This window comes from Mauremys reevesii, linkage group 9 (assembly GCF_016161935.1).
Source record: "Mauremys reevesii isolate NIE-2019 linkage group 9, ASM1616193v1, whole genome shotgun sequence".
Taxonomy (NCBI): domain Eukaryota; kingdom Metazoa; phylum Chordata; order Testudines; family Geoemydidae; genus Mauremys; species Mauremys reevesii.
The window spans coordinates 69,898,280-69,915,084 of record NC_052631.1 but is presented as its reverse complement, the minus strand read 5'-3'; the positions used below and the strand labels follow the sequence as shown (position 1 = coordinate 69,915,084).

Here is a 16,805-nt window from a genome sequence, read left to right as displayed (position 1 = left end):
ACTTGTTCATTATTGGTACTAGCTGTTGCTAATAAGGGAAGAACTTGGGAAGGGACATTTGTAGTTGAATGCATACATAGGGATACAAAGGAATATGCCACTGTTAAGACTGAGTTAGAAACAGATGGGAGGTTCATCTCCATAGTTAGATTGGCACTTGCTATGATTATGCTTATATAACGGTTTCCATTCTAACCATTTCTTTTCTGCTCCATATCACCACTACCTTTTTAGACTGACATTTTGCAAATTAAGTGTCTGTCTAAAAAGTGAATAATTGTGGAAAGTGATCAAAAATGGTTCAGGGATTTTGAAATATTTTTGCATATCTATAATGCTGATATGAAAGTTGAAATTTGATGGAGACCAGTTGTCACTGAGTAGAAATGCTTCTGAGTGTGCTGGTGAAATCTAGTTCTTACTTTACCTCACGACAACCAAGGACCAGATTAGTCTAGTTTATTATATCTTCTCTATGTTGTGGCTTTAATATTTAAATACCGACACACATTAAAAAAGATAAACATATGTATGTAACCTTCTCCATCTGAATGGTTTCAGAATGATGTGCTTACTATGCAAACTAGTGTGTCACGACCTTAAGAAATCAATACAGCCATAGGGGACCGTGAAGGCTGATAGTATGATCAAATTCTGTGATTCCTTTCAGTACTTTACTTCCCTGCAGAGTAAAACAGCTGGTGTTTTAAATATATATTATTTATTTCACCTTCTCTATCAATGATGTCTTTCCCAAAGACAGATAAGAACAATACTGTATCAGTGAGAACAGAAGGTTCAAAGAGTGTGTCTTTGAAATACTGTACAACACTGCAAGTCATTTAAATGAGAGTTCATGCTGGATACTCAAGCTCACATAATTGAGAGACATATATATTATAACAATTAGATAGCTAAGTTATTATTGCACTATTAATTGAAAAACAGACAATGCAAATGTAATATAAAACCTGTATAACCAAGCCAGCACAATAGACAGTATCAGTTAAGAGTGGAAATGTAGCTATTGATAATACTTACAATTTAGACTCCTATTGGAATCATTTCTTTTCAACGGATAGTATTGTTCTGCTTATTGAAGCCTGATGTTCAGAGGGCTTCACTTCAGATAATTGTCGCATGTGCATAAACAGAGATTATACATGTGGATTTGAATCACTTTCTTAGCTGGTAAGAGTTGGTGGAATCCCATGCTCATATGGTATAATTAGATACGATAGACATTAAAAACCCATCCGCAAGTGGTATGTCTGGAAAGAATGAAAAATAGATAATGTCCTTTACCTCTAAACAACTAGATGCTATTATCTGAATCTATGTAGCAAAAAGTTGTAACCTAGAATGGAAAACAGTTTGTGGAACCTTTCCAACATGTCTCCCCAAATTTATTTTTACACTGAGTTAGAAGTAGGGAAAGCAGTGGCTGAATAGGCTGACAAAATAATTTAAATGTTACCCAGGGAGTCTCACTAAAATTTGAACTGATAGAAAGTAAAAATAAAACCTATTGACAAAAAAAAAAGTCTACATCTTGAGTGCTTGATTAAGGGAGCAAATAAGTGATTTAAAGCTATCTTCCCCATACCCTTCGTTCACTCAGCACAGGGAAAAACTGCCAGACAATCAGGGCCATTGTACACTTGTGGTGGCTTTTATCATATGGTCTGAAGTACCTCACTACCCTGAGTGCCCACCTCAGGGCAGATTGTCAGAAACAGGGCAGACATCTCAAACTGGTGGTGTGTTCTAGAATTAGATTTCACCAAGCCAACAACACATGTAAACTCTTGGATCACTGTAACAGTCTTACCATGGAGTCATAGACAGTCCACTTAGACTCTCCAGTTTATCTTGCCATCCAGACAAACCGAAATTAGTAATAAATGCCCACTTATACCAAAAATCACCCCACATTCAGGTTGCTTCTAGTCCCAAGAGATCAATCACTTACCCCAAATCAACTGGTACCCTAGATCTTCAACCAAAGACACAGCCTGTAGCCAATTCTGTAATAAATTATCCAAAGGTTTATTAACTAGGAAAAAGAAATACAGTTATTTACAGGTTAAAGCAAGCAAACACACACGAGTTATCAAAATCCTAGGAGTGACAGAGCTGTAGTGATCTGTCAATTCAAAGTGTCTTTTGGGGCAGGCCCTGGGGAGCTCTGGCTTCAGCTAGGTATCTCTAGTCCTGTCAGAGTTAAAACAAAGAAGAGGGATTTTTTTTCCTGAGAGTTTGTTTTATTGCCTTCATTCAGCTCCAAACCAATGGGATGAGATTCCTTGTACTTAGCATTTCTCCTGTGCAATAGACCCAATAAACAATTGCAATGTTCCTTGATGGACCATCTGATTTTGATAACCCTTCTTGATGGGAGGGTGAGAGGGGATGGGGAGGGATGATTACATGCCTGGAATCTTAAGTTCACAGCAAATACTTCCGAAGTTATAAAGCAAAATGTACGTATTTTCTTATAGCATGGAATACAGACATTACAAGTGAGATTAATGCATGCTGAAATTTACAAGCCTAAACAACACTAAAAAACATTCTTATAGAACTAATACATATTTTGAGCAAAACTAACATACAGGTGAAGTGGTCTGGTGTCCAGCCATGAGCTTGTTAGTTCTTAGCCAATGCCTGCAGTCTTGGCAAGAGCTGGCACCTAGCCTGCCAGTGTCACAGTTTTCTTGTGAAAAACCCTTAAACATCCATTTCTCAATTCTTAGCTTTTTCAGCATATAAAAGGCCTGAAAGCAGAGCTATTCTCTTTAAGGCCTGGGTGGATACAGTCCTTAAGTAAAAGCCTAAGAAATTAGAAGGGTCTGTAAAAAATGGTTAATGGAATGAAGGTGCCTGGAGAAAGGTGGACCTGGAGTAATTGAGAAAGGGTGAGAAGATTTCATCATCTTCAAGGGAATCAGAAAAAAGAGAAAAACTGAAAAGCTCTGAAGTTAATCCTTAGGCAGCTGCTATTTTTGCATACCACTTTCCAAAGGATGGGGTAAGGAGGAAACAGACAAGAGTCCATGGTAGCCTGAAGATTAAGGGTGAAAATTATATTAAAAAAAAAAATCACTGATTTATTTGCAGGGTTTGTTTCTCTATACGCCTCTCTATGCACTAATAATTTAGTATGATATCCAGACTGAAGATTTAATAGTACTTAATTATGTCTCACATTGTATACTCTGCATATGTTATGCGTACAGGCAATGTTTGCTGTCTTTCTAATTTACCATTGCTGCTTCTGCATCAAAGCGGTTGACACTTGGCAATCAAAATTGCACTTATCAAATCTGAATACTTTACAAGGCTAACTTACCTTTGAACTATTAAGAGAAAAGACTTTAAAAATTAAAGGAGAAAAATCAAATGAAATTCAGCAGCCATGCAGATTTATAACATTCATTACATTTCCAACATTTGTTTCTGGTAAAGTGCAATAACTAGAAAAAAAGGGAGAGAATAATGCAACATCATAGTCTCACCTATGTGGCTAAGGCATTGCCACATTTCTCATTGTTGGCAGTTTAAAGAAGGAAAAATAAATGGCTTGGAGAGGAAATACAACATAACTTTTCTAGATGTAATTTTTGCATTAGTTTGTGCTGCTTTGGAATGAAAGCTAGCTTATATATACACTATTATATTTACTCCTATAATAGGAGATGGGATCCAACCAGAACCCTAGATCTTAACAGCCAGGAACTTTGGTTTCATGTTCAAAATACCCACAAAGCCCAATCTTGCAGCTCTTTTGTCATTATAGAACCATGTCTCAAACAGTCTGAACAAAAAAAGCTGGCCTTGAACCACTGCCCACTCCTCCAGCAAATTGTGGGACTAAAAATCTGAAGTCATATTGGTAGGATCCATGTCTAATTATGTCATTGTTATATTTTGTGTCATACAACACAGTGCTGCCCACAGGCAAAAGAGGTGTGAATTGCAGTGTTAATGCTATCATGTGCCTTTTGGTCAGACAGAGCGCTACAGAGTTCACTCAGTCCCCTGTCAAGGTCAGTCAGCTCCTTTTGCCCAAGTCAATATGGTAGTCCCATTCTGGGCTATGAAGAGTGCCAGTTTCAGTCCCACTGGGGTGTGCATTTTTTTCCCTTATACTTGGTGGGGCAGTTGGTTCTGGTACTCAGGCGGTCTAGAAACCCCTTCAGTCCATATGTCATTGGTCCCCAAACTTTTCAGGGTCATGTCCCTCCCCTTACCCTGGTCTGCATCCTCCCCACGAGCCAGGAACAGGGCCATCGTTCCCGGGAGGGGGAGGGCATGGACAGAGGTAAGGAGCGGGGCCGAGGCTGGGGCTGCAGTCAAGGGCAGGTCTGGGGTGGGAACCCAGGCCCACCCACTCCAATGTGTCCAGCTCAGGGCCCTTAACCCAGGCAGTTGTAATCAGGCCTCAACAACATCTGCTGTGCTATGAGCTCCTTCCTACCTCCTATGGGTTGGTAGGCTTCTGCAGCCTGTCGATCCGGTTGTCCCTTCTCTGGGGTGTTGTCTCTGGGCAGTTTCTCCGCAGCTTCCTGGAAGGAGTTTCCTTCTCCAACCTTCTTGCTCCTCTGACAGCCACCCCACCCCTCTGCTTCTCAGCTCTTTTGTTCCCCCAGGTGCTGTGAGGCTGACAATCAGCAGTGGCCAGCAGTTCCTGCATAAAGCCCTTGGATACCAGGACAACATGGGGTAAATAGACCCTATGACAAGAGGTCTTTCCAGTTACCATTAAATGCAATCTACATCTCTAAGGCTGGTAACAGAACACGTGCTAGAATCGGGTGAATGAGAAAAGTACCACTGGAACACTTGCTGTTTCCCACATATATTGCCAGGAGCAGGATGGTAAAGTCTGTATCACTGACAGATGAAACAGCTGGAGTCACTGTGTGGGAAGAAAGTGAATAAGCTTAGATTTGCTGATGATATTGACCTCACAGTATTGACCAAGGAGGATTTACAGAATATAAATGACAAGGTAGACTAGCAAGCCAAAAAAATTTGACTGAAGATCAGCACAGATAAGACAAAAAATGATCGCATTTGGAAGACAAGAGGAAGAGGTAAAGCTCAATGTCAGAGATGAAAAATTAGAACAATTTGCATACGTATGAGGACTAGTATTGAAGAATGGGAATTGTGAAAATCACATAGAAAAGAACTAGCCACTACTGCATTTGGAAAAAAAAAACTCTGCAAGATCTGGAAGGCTAAATAGATTTAGATAAAACCAAAAAATCAGCACCTTACAAGAAAACTGTATGGGTCGGAATGTTGGAGTATGAAGAAAGCCAATGAATGGAAGTTAAGGACTGAAGAAATGAACTGGCTGAGAGGGCATACTGAGAGTTTCAAAAATGAAGTGATAAGAAAATGGCTGTCACAGAAGACTCAAGAAAGACTGGATGGCTTGGAAACATGTCAAAAATGGACCCAGAAAGGGAATCATACATGGTGCAAGAAGCTAGAAAACCATTGTATAGACATGGTGAAGCATGACATAGAATAAAAGTTTTAAAGATGAATGAAATAGTGAAACTGATACAAGACAAATGGTGGAAAGACTTTATTTGGCACTATTGTCACTGCTGAGCTGACAGATGGGCATTAAAGAAGAGAAGAAGTATTGCCAGGTGCACTTGCAATGTACCTGATTATACTTAACAAAACTTACTTGTTAAGTGAAGAGAGACACTTACCCACTGGAAAGAATATGAAAATGAACAAGCAAACATTTCTATAAGTAAAACAGACATGCAGAGTGCAGATCACACTGCACTTCTTTACTTGCTCTGGGTGACAGGGCAAATATTAACCTGCACCATGGTTGAGTGATTTTTGTCCACAGCAATATCAACAGCATTCTGTTCTATTTTCCTCCCTCACTGCCTGTCAACTCCTACTGAAATTTTCTATATTTCAGGTGCTGACTCTGGTTTACTTGACATAAGTCGATGATTTGTGTCCCATTCAATTTAGTTCATGTGAAAATACTCATAGCTCCTTGCCATATGTCAGTGGATGATAATTGCATTGATCCACCTTGCAGAGGGCTAGGAAAGGGCAGCGTTCTGATAACTGCGTAACCAGAGGCTGCTGCTTGTTAGAATTAGTAAATTTGACCGTTTGACTGATTTGATTCCAATCAGCCTTGACAAAGCTATGCATAAAATAGGAAGGGTTAAATGTGCCAATAAATGAATTACCTTTATGTAACATTCCTGGTAGAGATATTGATGAGCATGCTATGGAACCTGCAGGTAAGGCAATTTGCCAACATTGCCTCTCCTTAATAGGATGGATGAATGGTTCAGATAAAATAAAGAATCTGCCTAAACCTTCATCTAGTATCTGAGTATTTAATTTTTAAATTTAATGTTCTAAAAAGCACAGTAAACTTTTCTGTTACCACTATCTTTTTCCACCTGTATGATGTAAGATTCTGTCCAGGAAAGAAAGCAGAGATACCAAATATACCAGGAGAAAAACTATCTTCATGGAATTTCCAGACCAAAGAGGTTTGGATAAGTTTTAATATGATTTGGACAGCCCCCTGAAATTGTCAGTATTTTTGGAACTTAATCTTCAAACTTTATCATCTCCTGTCACTGCTTCTTAGTGCATGCAGAATTATCACCATATTCAGATATGCATGAGTCATTATTTCCGGAGTATCAGAGAAGTTAAAGATGAAAAAGTGCAGTTCATCTCGGTGCCATTGCAGGATAGTCTTTAGTATTTATCTCATCTCCAGGAGTGAGGTAGCTTCCACCGTTTTCCTGGGGAGTTATTCTCCATGTTAATAGATATCTTTCTTAGGAAAATATATCTGATATTCTGCCTATCTTTTCCCTTTTCAGTAGAGTCAGGCTCCAAAGTCTTCCTGATCCAAAACTAATTCGATAGTGAACATTTCAACATGAAAAATACTGACTGGCTAAAGTCATTTATCTATCCCCATGGCACTAGGCCATGTTCAAATATTGTAACCCATTTTAAGGATGATGGAGCATATCCCGCTCCACTGGAGACTACTGGAGGAATCTCCCCTGCATACCCTCTAGCAAGGCTTCAGTGCCCCAACCTGGCCCTATTTTCTTTGTTCCTCCACTCAAAGATTTCCAGATCATTGTTGCTGTTTTTCCATTTCCATGCAACATATAGAATCTGAGCATTCAGAGATACCTAAGACAAATGTTTTGAGCCAGGGTGAATTCACTGGTAATTGTAACCTTTTCAGTGCCTGTCTATTATGCAGGTAGTCTATTGTATTGAGAGTCTATAGGAACTTTAGAGTACTTTAATAGAGCTAACAGGGTTTTTTCTTCACACTAATCTTCCTTTTCTGCCTGTTTGCTGAGCGCACACAGAGATGGTCCTTTCCTCTTCCTAATTTTGATAATTTATTAAACTTTTCTTACCACAAAGGAGGGAAGACGAGCTGGAACATGTGTTTTTGCTCTATAAAGAATCCTCTGAAAAAAAGCCAAATAGAATGATTGTTGCAAACTCCATTATTCATTAAACTACTTCAGAACTTTTCTCATTAGATGATGAAAGAGGCATTGAAATTGCCTCTCTTTTAAAAGGGGAAGCAGGGCTCACCAAGAGAAATTACTGGCAATTTACCTCTTCCTTTGAGCTGCCTTCAGACCCAGCAGACCCAATAATAGTGGAGACACAAGTAAAAGCAGGACTCTAGCAAAACAGAAGATGAAGGTGGGAAGTTCTATCAGCCTATGATGCCAAATGTTCTATAAAGATGTGATAATACGTTTAGTGCTGCAAATAGTTATTACACTGATGTCTCAGGCATTTGTATTAGGTGACTGCTTAGTCACCATGTAATAAGATCTGTAGGTGCATCTCTGTGAGCCAATGGCTGGGCAGCTGAGCTGAATGTGTTAATTTATGCCTGGTGAATCAGTCGTGCTTGAATTATAACTAGAATAGCCACCTATTTGGGTGTGTAGGACCCCTGTTAGGACTCTTTAAAACATGAGGGAAATGGCCATGCCCATAAGTGAGCGCCGTCCCACCCCACTCCCTCCTTCCCCTACTAGTGCACAGTGTCTATATTATCTCCTTTGAAAGGCTATACATGCCCAGAGGAGCCTCAAACTCCATTTTTAGATGTCTAAATTGCCAATTTTTCTTGCACAAACTCCTAAAAGTTCTGGACATAATCTTTACACCTCGTCCCCACCAAAAATCACAAAATTTCCAAGGGGCAATTCAAACTTCAGGGTTCAGTCATCTGCTTTTGTGACATCCTTTCCCCATCCTGGTGTCTGTACTTAGTCCCTGCTTCTGATGCTCATTTTCTTTGTATCTATGTGCCTTCCAAACATTAATGACATAACCCTTCCAACGTTCCTGGGAAGCAGGGCAGTTTTAAGTGCATTTTACAGATGGAGATGCTGAGTCAGAGAGAGATTAGCAGCTTGATTTTAAGGATTGCCAAGCACCTGCAGGTCCAATTGATTTAAATAAGAAGCTAGGGTGCTTAGCACTTCTACAAATCATGGTATGCTGGGTAAATAGCACTTTTTTTGGTCAGCTGGCAATTTCAAATACTGGAAACATTATTATTAATTATTATTATTAATATTATTTTACAATCAAAACATTTTAAGGAAATATTGAAACAAAAAGTCATTACAAGACCAAAAAAAAAAAATCAAAACATTTTGATTCCTCCCCCCGTTCCCCTGCCCCAAACTGAACAATTGGGCAAAAATCAACACAAATTTACAAAATGTTGCAGTTTCACCAAATCTGCATTTTTTCATTAAAATAAGTTTTGAAAGAAAACTTTCACTCAGCTTGTCACATGGTCCCAATTCTGCCCTCCGACTTACAGCATATGCAATTTCTATTGATTTCAGTGGAAGTCATATGGGTGTCTTTCAGAGCTGTGCATTGCATAGAAAATATTCCTAGAACTGCACCAAATAGGACTGTTAATTTTAATTTGGTCATTTCCTTAAGGGCAAATTGTGCCAGGCTTTGTCACTTTGCTGAGTACTAACTCGCAAGCTAGTAGCCCTCACAGTTTCAATGGAACAATTGATGGAGTAGAGTGCTATTCACAGTGAGTAAAGGTGCAAGAAAGGGGCTGTCAGTGATCAGTAAAGCCCTTTAAACTATAATTAAAAGCCAGATAGAGGGGATAGGCCCCATCCCCTTGTCAATAAATACATTTTGAAATAATGCTGATCCTGATTTCTTATCATTTCAGTTGGAACACAGGAGATTTTTTATAAGCAGCAAACACAAGCATGCTCAAGGGCATTTAGATTAACTGTAACTACATATTGGTAATTAATTATAGGTTTATTGGTGTACATTTAAGTCAGGTAAGATGCAACTTACTTGATTCTCCACCTAGGCCCCTGGGGACAGAAACATACTTGTGTTCTAATGTGTTGTACTGCTCAGTGGTGAATTGGCCAGGCATTGTATCTTTGCTGTTTTGAGATAAAAGAGTTTGTAGCCAGTCTAAGAACACCAGCACTATTGACTGGCTTTGTGTCAAACTGGAAAGAAATTTTCAATAAATGTTGTATGTCCGGAGGAAAGAGCACATGGCAATTCTTGCAGACGATCATAAATTAATGCATGAAGATTGGTCTGCTATTCCTTCCCATCCTTGGGATAAGAGAGACAGGTAAGGTGCTTATAGTAAGTGACAGGAAATTAAATTGTTAAAAGAAAATTAGGATAAACCAGAGGCCCATGACCTCTTAACTCATTGGTTATAGTGAATAGCAACTGGTGAATAGGTGATTAATCAAAAAGCACAGTGTAAAGGAATCTGAGTATTTGCTGACTGTGTTTCATAATTTCAAGTTTTGTCTGAACAACTGAAGCAAGTTTTCAGGTAGGGCTGGATCCAAAGTGTATTGCATTCAATAGGGGTCTTTCAAATTACTTCAGTGGATTTCAGACCAGACTCTTAATGGATATTAGAAGAGTAAAATGGTATGCAAAGAATACCCCCAGTTTTGAATGGACCACATATCAACAGAGAGACTGCCTTATTGGCCATCTTCCCTCCCATTTCCAATTGTGCAAATTACTTAACTTCTCCTGAGAAATCAAATACCATCCCTGTGGCAACTACAACAATTACTCACATGGAAAATCAGTACCAGCAAAATATGTGGTTTTAGCTGTCATTAATGCAACTTGGCAGGTGTAACCATGGAGGAGGGGCCAGCACCATCTGGCCAGTAAGATCTCCAGGCTCCCAGTGTGATCCACGGATCACAGATTGCAAACTTCAACTCCTTCACTATATGTTGCTTTGAAAATATGCTGTATTCTTTTTTAAATGTATCTATAGATTACACAAACACTCTTGGCATACTAAAACAGTTTACAATATATCTACAATTGAAATAATTTTTTGTCCATACGTGATACATGAATAAATGGACATTGATTATGTCTGACTTTTTTCTATTTTTGATTCCTTTTCTTTTTCTCAGATTTAATCAAATTGGCCATTTCCAGGCACACTACTAATAAAATGACACTAAAATAAATCTCTGTATTGAGTTTACTCCTACATGTTAATAATGGGCAGGATTTTCTATAGCACCCGTGAAATTTGTGCTCCTAAGTATTGTAGGTGTTTGTGAAAATTCCACCTATATTTGACAAATTCAATGGAAGCAGTACAGGGGGAAAAGGCTAAAATTATTCATATTCAGGGAGCAATGAGTCTTTTTGCCATCTGAATTATTTATTAGTCAGAGCTGCTTTTCTCTTATTTATTCTGTTCTATAAGTAATATCTTGGCAATAGTATATATAGCATGGTCTCATATAATCTACCAAAGAAGAAAGTCTGACAATTTAATCCCGAATGAGCTAAATTCAGATCTCCCAAAAGTAACAATGTCATATATTGCACTTATATTGCCTTAGCAAAACTGGAAGAATATGGATTTTCTTCTCTTCTCTGCCTCCTATATTCCAGAATATCTTTTTGCTTCCAGGCTGCCTGCATAATCCTTTACTTATGTAGAGTGGATGTAAAAGTTACTATTAAGGTTCTGCAAAAGTACCAGAAGAATTAATGAAGGCAATGAAGGACATGTTCTTAAATTATATCCTGAAATATTTAAGGATTTGAAAAGAGAGGCTAAATTTATGTTGCAACGCCAATTCCAGAAATGCAGAGTCAGTTTATCATGAGTCATTTTCTGGTAATCCCTGAAGTATGGAAATTATACTTTATTATCATTTTCCATAACATTGACTTTGCAATGGAGAAAAACGCTGGGCCTGATTCACCACTCAATTACATGAGTGTGATGCCTTTTACTTTGATGGAGTCACATTGGCATAAAATTAGTATAACAGAGTGCAAAGTCTGGCCCACTCTCTCTGATAATTATATCAGTTAGTTCTTAAGCTCTTTTTCTCTTTTTGCAGTTCAGAATTCCTTGCCATCTAAGTTTACTGGTGAAATTATCAACGGGCCCTATTTTTTTTTAAAAAGAATTTGACTTGAACAAATCTAATGTGGATTCAACAGGTTTAACTCCAGTTGAAGAGTCTGTAGGGAAGAGAACGTTATTTCTAATATAACTTTAGAAAAGTTTTTAAGGGAGTGACACATAATTTACTAGTGGTTAAAGCAGCAGTGTGAGGATAGAAGGAGAAGGGTGCAAAAGGCAGTGACTATAAGAAGACATTCAGGAAAAGCCACTGATACTGTTGCAGGACAAGCACATACCGCCCCCTTATGGGGAGGGATAAGGATTGTTATAGCCCTGCAGCTAAATCTGCCCAATCTCCCTAGTTTCAGGGTAGTGTGGCCCAATATCCACAGTCAAATGTAGCAGCCCTCTCCTTTGGGGCTCTGTGGCCTAACAGTCAGAGCCAATACAGCTGCCCACCTTTGCAGGACTGTATGGCCTAGTGACCAGTCAGGGAAGTGGGTCACCACCTGGGGTGGGTGGTGGCTTGGATGAAGGTACCAGGGCCCTGGCAGTGGCAAGCGTGCTCGCCACTCAGTTAGTGGGGATCTGACTGAAATGCGATGATGCCACCCAGTGCAATGACTAGTCCCATGGGCTACTTCCTATCCCTGATGCAGTGGTCCCGTTTCTTTGGGCTCTTCAGCCTATGCAACTCCCAGTAGCACCAACCTTCTTTGGGTGTCCACAGGTACCTGGGTATGCACCAGGGGCTTGGTGCCTCTGACTTCCATGGTCTGGGGCTTCCACAGCTTCCGGCTAGAGCCCGCAACGTGCGTATTCCTCAGTGGTCAGCCTTGACTGAGCCAAGCTGCTTCCTTTTATACCTGGCCTCCAGCTGGAGCACGCCCAGTAGGGTCCAAGAGGTGTGGCCTCCTTGGCCCATAGGGCAGAGTTAATCCCTGCAAGGTCAGTGAGGGGCAAGACACCCTGTAACAGATACATAGTTGTCTATAATTGTCCAGTGGTTCCCCCCCCCCTCAGAAACAGACACTGAGGGAATAGAATAAAGAGTACTCATGTCCTAATTAAGCTCACACTGAACTTTTAATCTCATACGTAGGTAAGGCCAACAAACAAATATTTTACCCTAGGGCAGGCAGTGCCACATACATGAAGACTTATCTCTTTCTTCCAAATAATATTCAAAAAGGAATAATATCAACAGATATAAAGGAAGAACTTTGCCCCTAACAAGCAGCTGGAATATGGTGCACGCCTGTGGATTATTGGTGGCACACTTGGCTGCAGGAGTAGTCATCACAGGTTCAAAAGTAGCTCACAAGCACTAGTCCCTTGTTATGAAGTCATCTAGGTTTTTGTCATCTTCCTCTGTTGCTATTTGCTGCTATTCAGTACTTATTTCCATGGCATGAACACTACTTTTCAACTTGGTTTTATAATGCATTTAAATAGATAAATCTATCCAGGCGTAAACCAATGCATTTAGAGCAAAACAGCATGCCCTGAAGCTGCTACATACAATATTTATGTAAGGATTCTTTCCCCCTACAATAATAGCATTGGAGACATCCAGCGTGTGTATTGAGTACATTTGGTAGGTAGTCTCAGAGGTCAAGGCTCCTGCATTAATGCTGCGTCAGTGTTTGGTCAAGCTTTAAAGCTCTGAGACCAATCTCAGTTCAGAGGAATCCTTGATGTTTGAGGCTACTGGCTGGCTAACATAAATGAGTTTATTTTTAAAGTAAGTGTCCTATGCAGGCTGCATATGTAACAATGGATATTTAAGGTTTACTATTGCATTTGTTTTTCCACTTACACATTCTTCCTTTTCATTGTGGAGTCATAGCACTTTCTTGGCATCCAAAGGCAGAAGCTATTTTCACATTTGAGAGGCCCACTCCAATAATGCCTGATTCTGCATTTTGTTTTACCTGTTTCTCAAGAGCGGACTCTGAATCTGCCCAGCATGATCAGAAGCTGTCTTTACACCTTCAGATAGGGCTGTATAAACATTTTCTGTCCCATCACTAAACTTTGTTGACTCCTCTGCATCCACTTCTATTACCTGCCACAGTTCTGGCCTTACAATTTGGAGGAAGATCATTGAGCTGATTCTTCAGGATACCACAAGTGTAGCGTCCAGCATTCTCATCTCTTGTTCTGCTTATAACCACCCACATTCTATTTTTTCTCTCATCATAGGAATTCCACGCACTTTGAACATTTTCTGAACCCTAAATAATTATTTGTCCCATCACAGCTATTAAGTAGATTAAGTATACACCCTCACTTTAGAGAGAAGAGAATTAATGCAGAAAGGTAAGATGACTTGACTAAGGCCACATAGGAAATCAGAGAACAGATTAGAACACGGGATTCGCTTGGTCTCAATTACTTGCTTGGTCCAGTAAAGCATACAAACTCTTGAACTGTTAAATTACATCTGCATCTGGCCACAGGCTGCCTGCTCAGCAGTTAATCCAGCTCTCCTGCCAATGATGGGCACCTGCAGTTAAGAAGCTTGTTGTGATTTGCCACTGTAGAATCCTCCCCTGAACTGCCTCTAGGGTTTTCTCCACCCCACAAATCAATTAGTTTCAAGGGCCACAAAGGACATTTAAAAAGAGCTGTATTCCAGTATTGTTCTGCTGACAGCTCCATGCTGAATGGCACCACAAGAGACTCATACATCTCAGCCATTTAGTACAATATTGCTGGAGAGGCAAATTGGCTATCTGAAATGGTTACTCTGTCTAGCATTGGGAATGGATATTTCAGCAAGGGAAGTAAACTGTTTGGGTCATATCCTCAGAGCCCTGCAAATCCGCAGGACCATTTTTGTGGATAGCTGCTTTGATGCAGATACAAAATTTGTATCTGTGCAGGGCTCTGATGGTAAGAGCTGGGTGGGCAGCTGTGAAGAACTGCAGTGTGGACCCTCCACCTGCCCACGGCATGTGGCCTGGGAGGCAGGGACACGGGCCAGGGGCTGCTCAGCCCCCCCCTCCCCCCCGGCCCAGAGCAGGTGGAGGTCCGCTGTGGATCCCCACAGCTGCCTGCTTGGCTCTTATCATGGCTGGGCTGCAGCTCCAAGTGCCTTCCCCACCCCGAAGCCAGAGCTGGGTCAGGGAGAGCCATGCTGGCAGCTGCGGGGGATCCTCCATTTTTGTATTAATATATGTCTGCCCAATGCCTCTCAGAGTGGAAACACTGACTGAGGCCTAACAGTGCAACCACAAGTAACATATGTAATAATATGGGTGCCATGTATGGCTTAACAAGGGTTATTTGTTTTTTCAAAAATCCAATACAAAACTGAGAATGGTCAGGAGGGTGATTGGAGGAGTATTGTAATTTTTCCTAGCACATTGTCCCGCTGAGGAGTCACCCACAGAACAATTATGGCCTCATAGAAGGAATAGGCAGCTGAGGTAGTTGAACCTTTAAAATGGTGAGTCAGATTTTAGTTTCAATCACACTAACATAACTCTGTTAACACTGATGCAATCCCTTTGGATTTTCAGTGCTGTAACTGAGTTTAGAAGCAGAAGACTCAATGGTCTTAGTTTTAAGCTGCTGGGTCCAATATTTTAAAAAAAAGTGAGGGAAGAAGAATAAATACAACATAATATTTTGATTTACCAGCAGAATTGCAGTTAAATAAAATGTTTTTCAAAGTTTTTCATGTGATATCAGCAGGGCTTGAAAACCTCTATAATTACACGTAAATATGGCACTTCAATAAATCTGAGTCTAACTAGCCAGTTGATCTCCTGTGTCAGCTACATTCATTTATTATTTTCTAATATATACCTCTTCTTTTATTTCCCCCTCCCCTATGTTTTCTCTCTGCCTTTATTTTGGATCACACATTCTCTTGCTTCCTGCTACTGCAGATAAAAAGTAAAAGCTAGAAAAACACCTTCCCTTTGATGAGATATCCTTCCTTAGCTGCATTTTGTTTTCCTTTATTAGCTCAAATCTCTGCAAGTTCTTACAGGAAATTTTTTTAACTTTACTAAATTAAAGATAAAAATCATGTTATTAGGTTTGCTACCAGAACAATGTTACATGTAGAGGATTGAATGCTATGGCACCTATTTAGTTTGGCCAGGCTAAATCGGCCTCTGAGCCTAATAAAGGGCTAATTTAAAAAACCACTAGGCTGAAAGTTGTTTTGCAAAGTTATGCCTCCTAAATTTTTTAGGCTGACATTTTATGAGACTTAACTAAATGAAGCAATAAAAACCTCCACAAGTTACAGTATCAACTTTCTAATTTTGCACTTGCAATCTTTAGAATGTGTCTCCAAGATTTCAAGAGTTTAGTTCTTTTATTAAGCCTCTGCCATCATTTAAAAGGAATAGACGTGTACAGAACCATTTAAGCTAAATCTCAGGAGAAAATACACTGAGATCAATACACATTAATTTAATGTCAACCAAATATTAGTTACGATTTTCTTTCCATCCTCATTAATATATATATTTCAAACTTGAATTTTTGATGACTTTCCCTTTTAATTTCAGGTTTATTAACTCAATGTGAAATCTGCTTTTCCAGAATAAAACCAGGGAGTAACTGGCTCATTCGGATGAAATGAAGGAGAGGGAGAGATGTGAAATCAAACCCACAACTCAAAGAGAGGGCACACAGTTTCAGTACAGTTTCTTGCCGACCCCTACCATTCCATTTGATGCAGAAGCACTTGCAGCAGACCATGGAGCTTTTCTTGTGGCCTGACTCCCCCAAATCAAGGCCATGCACTCATATTATGGAGCGCTCTGCAGTGATACATGGGTGTTGTAAAGCACCACAGTTTGCCTCCACCTCCTCCTCATAGCCACATTTCTAAAAAGGACCAGAATGGGGCTTGAGGAATACACTGAGCCTTGCATTGGGATGAATTTCAACCATACAGGTTCCCTATGTTGAAAAAGAAAAGCATAAATAAATTTACAGTAGGAAAAATTGGCATGCACAACACATTACAACAATTAAGATTAAACAATCTCAAATTCTGGATCCAATTCTCATCTCTGTAAATCTCTAAAATCAAGAGGAATTGCTATGGAGTTATAGTAGCGTAACTGAGATAAGAATTGACCTCTGTACATTGTTATAAATATGAACCATAGTCGTCAGATTCTTCAAAGAACAAAGAAGTTAGGAGAAAAAGGAAAGCTCATTCTCTTTGCTTGTCAAGCTATTGCAAATAAGGCTTTTGTATGTTTCTAACCTCAAATAATTACAGGCACTGACATTTAAAACAGACATAGATGGTACTTTAAAGTAAACATTGCTTTAAAAGAAA

General features: G+C 39.7%; 1 long non-coding RNA gene across 1 annotated transcript; it reads right to left on the bottom strand.

Annotated features, from left to right (window-relative positions):
* Window positions 1-1,082: 1,082 nt before the first annotated feature.
* LOC120371576 lies at window positions 1,083-12,280 on the bottom strand. Its single transcript, XR_005584445.1, has 3 exons — window positions 12,200-12,280; window positions 1,973-2,027; window positions 1,083-1,271 (listed from the first exon to the last, which is right to left on the bottom strand). It is a non-coding gene; the product is annotated as an uncharacterized LOC120371576 (long non-coding RNA).
* Window positions 12,281-16,805: the final 4,525 nt, after the last annotated feature.